At 34.4% G+C, this 6,302-nt stretch overlaps 1 non-coding gene across 1 annotated transcript; it reads right to left on the reverse strand.

Moving 5' to 3' along the window:
- Window positions 1–5,783: 5,783 nt before the first annotated feature.
- LOC141669998 (small nucleolar RNA R71) lies at window positions 5,784–5,890 on the reverse strand. Its single transcript, XR_012554250.1, has one exon. It is a non-coding gene; the product is annotated as a small nucleolar RNA R71 (small nucleolar RNA).
- Between the last annotated feature and the right edge of the window lie 412 nt (window positions 5,891–6,302).

Genomic DNA, 6,302 nt, shown 5'->3' on the forward strand with positions numbered 1-6,302 from the left:
AATCTCGATTAAGATAACACATATAGTGTAAACCCTATGTCTGTGTTTATATACTACACAGTTACAAGATAATCTTCTAATTGATATCGAATATAATTCTGCTTCCTAATATATATCAACTAGTTATCTTTTCTTCCAAGTATTCTATTCTTCATAAAATTCTTCTCCATGCATATCTCTTCTTATGTTTGTTTTGATCTTCTTTCCTTTCAATCAGCCGCCTTCCTTATCTGAACGTCTCCTTAAGTCCTGATATTATCTCCTGATAAATATCTCCTGATAACTTAAGTTCTGACAACTTAAGTTCTGATAACTTAAGTTCTGACAACTTAAGTTCTGACAACTTAAGTTCTGATATCTTAAGTCCTGACTTCAGTATAAGTACTGATTTCCAGTTAAGTCCTAATTTATCCTGTTAAGTAAGATCTGAAAACTAAACACAAATCATATTAGACATGACATCACAAATATATCTAACATAGGTTTTCTTCTAGAATTCGGATTCCACCAGTAACGGAGTTAAAGAATGAAATTTTACAGGAAGCTCATAATTCAAGGTATGCAATCCATCCAGGGAGTACCAAGATGTACAAAGATTTAAAGGAAAATTATTGGTGGCCAGATATGAAGAGGGAGATTGCGGAATGGGTTAGCAGATGTTACACATGTCAGAGAGTTAAAGCAGAGCATCAGAGACCAAGTGGATTGTTACAACCATTGGAGATTCCAAAGTGGAAGTGGGAGCATATTTCCATGGATTTCATAGTCGGATTACCAAGGATGAAAGCCAATCATGATCCCATTTGGGTTATAGTGGACAGACTTACCAAGTTAGCTCATTTTTTGCCTATAAATGAAAGATTTTCATTAAACAAGTTAGTCCATATATACCTGAAAGAAATCGTAGTTCGTCATGGAGTCCCTATGTCTATAGTATCCGATCGAGATCCGAGATTTAATTCGAGGTTTTGGAAAAGTTTTCAAGAATGTTTGGGAACGAGACTGAATATGAGTACGGCTTACCATCCACAGACGAACGACCAAAGTGAAAGAACAATCCAGACGATCGAAGACATGTTACGTGTTTATGCCATTGATTTCAAAGAAAGTTGGGACGAACATTTACCCTTGGTGGAATTTGCTTATAATAACAGTTATCATGCCAGTATTGGGATGCCACCCTATGAAGCTCTTTATGGACGCAAATGTCGATCTCCTGTATATTGGGACGAAGTAGGAGAACGCAAAATACTTGGACCTGAATTGGTAAAACAGACGAAGGAAGTTGTTGAAGTTATCCAGAAGAGATTAATAGCAGCACAAGACCGTTAAAGGAAGTATGCAGATCAATCAAGGAAAGATATAGAATTTGAAGAAGGAAATCTGGTATTACTGAAAGTATCGCCGTGGAAAGGATTGACAAGATTTGGAAAGAAAGGAAAAACTGAGCCCAAGATATGTCGGACCTTTTGAGATTTTAAAGCGCGTTGGCAAAGTAGCTTCCGAGTTGGCGTTACCTCCGCACATGGAGCACATTCATAATATTTTTCATGTATCGATGCTTAAGAAGTATAATCCAGACTCCAGGCATGTAATCGAATATGAGCCAGTAGAACTTCAAGCAGATTTATCATATGTAGAGAGTCCGATAGAGATTCTAGAAGAAAGAGAGAAAGTGTTAAGAAATAAAGTGGTAAAGTTAGTAAGAGTATTGTGGAGAAACCCAAAGGTTAAAGAGTCAACCTGGGAGTTAGAAAGTGACATGAGAGAAAAGTACCCTCATTTGTTTTCTTAGGAGATTCTGAGGACAAAATCCTTTTAAGGGGGGGAAGGATGTAATATCTGGGATATATCGTGTAATTATTTTTGCTAATAAATAAATATTATGCATGTTCAGTATTTATTCTGTGAATTAATTGTTAAGTGGTATATGTATTTGGATGTTTAAAAATACTATCAATTGAGTATTTTAATTTTTATATATTCAAAATAAAATATAAATAATTGTCATATCTTCTTATTTATTTTTATGTTGATTTATGATTTTATAGGAAATATATGGATTTTATAAAATCTTTTTTCCGAGTATTTATAAACTATTTTATATAATTGGGAACCAACCGATGTCACCCTTTTTTACGTTTTTATAACCCAAAACTCTTCCGAGAACTCCTTCCTAACCCAATTGCAATATTCCGAGCATTTTCCATGTTTCAACTTTTTTGATCCGGCGTACGGTTTGTCCTGTGCGGGTCCCGACACAATATTTTCGATGCATTATTCGTTTCGGTAAATCAATAAAACTCGTATTTTTGATAAACGTGATCTTTTTATTAAACTATTATAATTATCACCTCGTAATACGTGTAACCAGACGCTGAGACCAAGACCGCAGTACAAATTGTATTGATTTGGATATTATCCAGAAAACCGGTACCGTTTGGATCTGTTTTTATAAATAAACGTACCATTTTGTATCCGGAATGATCCAACGGGATACTAATTTTCCGTAATTATAAATAGCCTTTAACGTATTTTATTTCGTACCGAAAATCATTTGCAAACAGTAATTATAGAATTTTCCAGAGAAAAACCCTAATTTCATAAAATCTACCGAGAATCAAACCTCAATTTCAAGGTGTTACTAAAATCCGTTGGTGAAGCTCGAGTACTCAAATCAAAGCTCTTGAAATATACTATCAGAATATGTGCTTCATATCACTGCAGAATCAAAGGTTTATTTTCTGTAATTTTATTATTTTCGAATTATTTTGATTAAAAATATGAATTTTTGTACGGATGATTGTTTGAATGATTTGATGCTTGCATGTTGTAGAGCTTGTTCTCCTGATGATTTTCATATGTCATATGACTGATTTCGAGTTCAATAACATGTTCAAAATTGAGTTTAATTTTCGAATTTTAAAATTAGGGTTTATAACCCTAATGAATGTTCTTAATTGAAAACTAGGCCTTTTTGTTCTAGGGGTTATTAGCTGTTTGAAATATAGTGGGTTGTGTTACTTATGAAATTTGCAATCGATTGGTGTATAGCTCGTTAACAGAGGATTCCTGAATCGAAGGGAGTTGTATTTTTAAGTTTACGTCGAGCTCGCCGGAAACCGGCGAACTTCCCGGCCATTTTCTAGCCAACTTAGGGGTTATCTGTGTGATTGAATGGTATGGTTAAATTCCTTGTGAATTGTAGATTAATTCTGGAGCTTTTGATGATGGTAGGATTCCGGGAACGAATTCTCCAGCGAACCCTGACTGTTTTCCGGCGAGGGGTAGTAAAATTGCAGTTAGGTCCCTGTATTTTGCAAAGTTTTCAAAAATAGGAAACCTGTTTATAAAATGTTTAAAAATCATATTTCCTATTTATTTTAATTATAAAAATTCATTTTTAATTTCTGAAAATTCCAAAAATTATTATTTTTAATTCCAAAAATTATTTTAATTCAAAAATAAATCTGAATAAATTAGTTAATTAATTTTAGTTAATAATTAATTGATTAATTGGTCAATTAATTCGAAAACTAATTGATTAATTGATTTAATTAATTATTAATTGATTTTAATTAATTATTTAATTAGATTTAATTATTTAAAAATGATTTAAAAATTTTGAAAAATAGTTTCGAGCTTTAAAATATTATTTTAAATTATTTTCAAGGCTCGATAATTATTAGAAAATTATTTTGAAGCCAGATGTGGCCAACCGAACCCTGTTTATTGCTTTAAAATTGATCCAATGACCTGTTTTAATTCCGAAAAATATTTTAAAAATTATATTAAATACCCGAAAGCCTGTTTATGACCCAAGACCCCTTTATAAATGATATATCATTGATTGTTTGACGTGTTACGTGTTATATGTGACTTGTTGTTTAACTGTCGGTCTATATGTTCGGTGTTTACTTGTTTATAACATAACTTTCAGTTCGTTAATCAGATTTGGGTAAAACGAAGGGTAGATAGAAGTGTATACCGAATAGAATCGTACGAGTTGAGTATTGATAGATGCTTATAATATGTGGGCAGAAGAGGCAAGGCTTAGGAAAGGGAAGCAGATAGTTGAGGAGTAAGACGGTTGTGATTGGAAATTAGTGCAGTTTAGCAAGCTAGTGCCAGGCAAGTGTTTGAACTTTCTCGAGATATATTGTAGTTAATTAATAGTCTTGTTTCATATTGCAAGTGCTTTGAAGCACTGAACCCTAAACCTCATTCTTTCTGAACCATTGATTGTTGTATACCCGAATACGAATCACATTACGAATCACAGATATACGATACTACTCCACAAATACATACAAACTAAAAGCCAAACACTGAATCAAATTGCTTACATACTCAAACCATTGTACCTTATGCTTTGAAAGACCAAATCCTTGTAACCTTGAAATGTTGATTCCTTTTTTATTCAATTCTTTCATTACCTAACAGCCATTCTTTGAAATTTCCATATTGTTCCTTTGTGAAGATTGAAACCATCTCGTTATTGAATATCCAATGTTGCTTATGATTTTGTTTATTGCTTTACATTAATTATTCTGTTATTATGTTAGAATTTGATTGTTTTATAAAATTATGGACCAGATTTATGCTCAGACAAGATTGGTGGTCAAGTTAGGCCAATGTGTGCCTTGGATCCAATAATTAGAGCAGAGCTGTGTGCCTTGCTCAGGGTTAGTGTGTGACTGATCATTAGCCTAACCTTGGTTTTTAAAATGAAAATATACTATCCAATTCTAAATCATTAATCATTGTTCACTTGATACCTTAACCTTTTTCACTTGATGATCATTATTCTCAGTCTTATCATTGTGACTTGCTGAGCTAGTTAGCTCATTTGTGCGATATTTTTTATGTTCTTTTCCAATTAAGAAGGAACCCGTTGGTAGCGAGGATCCCCAATGCAGTGCGAGAGCTAGGGGTCCAGGTTGATCGAGTTAAGCTAGCTGATGGCTTTTGAGATAGTTTAGGTTTGTAAAAGTTTGTATTAATGTTTAATATTCAGTTCTGAGTTTGAATAGTTGGGATTTGGACGTTTATAATATAAAATGTGTGTGTGTGTGGCTTGTGTACATACTTTAACCTGTTGCGCCCTATGGTAGTTGGTAAGTTGGGTCACTGTATATATTATTATTATCTTTATTATTTTTATAAGCATGTTATAAATAAGGTGTGTGTGTGTGTGTCTGTGGACCCCAAACTTTTAACCCGGGTTTGGAGGGGGCCACATATCATTCGTGATTGTTAAAGTTCAGTGACTCATATATTTTACTTACACGGTACTTGTTTTGTTTCAGGTACTCTAGAGAGCGTGTATGCGAACGCATTCTCAATCTCGTGTCTTTGTTGAGGAAAAAGTTGAAGAAGAAGTTTTTGTTGCAATGGGAGAACCAGCAGCGAATCTGAAGGCTTTGATGGATTATTCTCAACCGAAGATCAATGACATTCAGTCTAGCAATGTTAGACCATCCATCTCGGCTAATACTTTTGAAATCAAGTCTAACATGATTCAATGGGTGCAGAATTCAATCCAGTTTGGGGGTTCTCCAACGGAAGATCCCAATTTGCACATTAGGGATTTCATTGAGATCTGCGATACCTTCAAGTTCAACGGTGTTTCTGAAGATGCTATGAAGCTAAGACTATTACCATTCTCTCTGAGGGACAAGGCTAAGAGTTGGTTACACTCTCTACCAGCTGGTTCGATTACTACTTGGGAAGATCTTGCTCAAAAGTTTCTCACTAAATTCTTCCCTATGGCAAAGACAGCTGCAATCAGGAATACTTTTACTCAATTTGCACAACAATCAGGAGAATCTTTATATGAAGCTTGGGAGTGCTACAAGGAGATGCTTAGGAAATGTCCTCATCATGAAATTCCTGATTGGATGATCATTAATTGTTTTTATAATGGTTTGGGAGCACAGTCCAGACCCATGCTCGATGCAGCATCAGGTGGAACCTTATGGGCTAAAAGCTACGATGAAGCTTATGATCTAATTGAACTGATGGCTGCTAATGAATATCAGTATCCAACCTAGAAATTGCCACAGAGCAAGGTAGAATGAATTCTTGAAGTGGATATAGCTATGACTATCACTTCTCAACTAAAAGCGTTGTCTATGAAGATTGATTCACTGGCTAACTATGGAGTTCATCAGAGGACGAGTGTTTGTGAGCTTTGTGCAGGTTCACATGCAACGGAGCAATGCACTATATCTAGTGAATCAGCTCAGTTTATGAGCAACTTTAGAGATCACAGCAACCAGTTCCTAACACTTATCATCTTG

This window comes from Apium graveolens, chromosome 6 (genome assembly GCF_009905375.1).
Source record: "Apium graveolens cultivar Ventura chromosome 6, ASM990537v1, whole genome shotgun sequence".
Classification (NCBI taxonomy): domain Eukaryota; kingdom Viridiplantae; phylum Streptophyta; class Magnoliopsida; order Apiales; family Apiaceae; genus Apium; species Apium graveolens.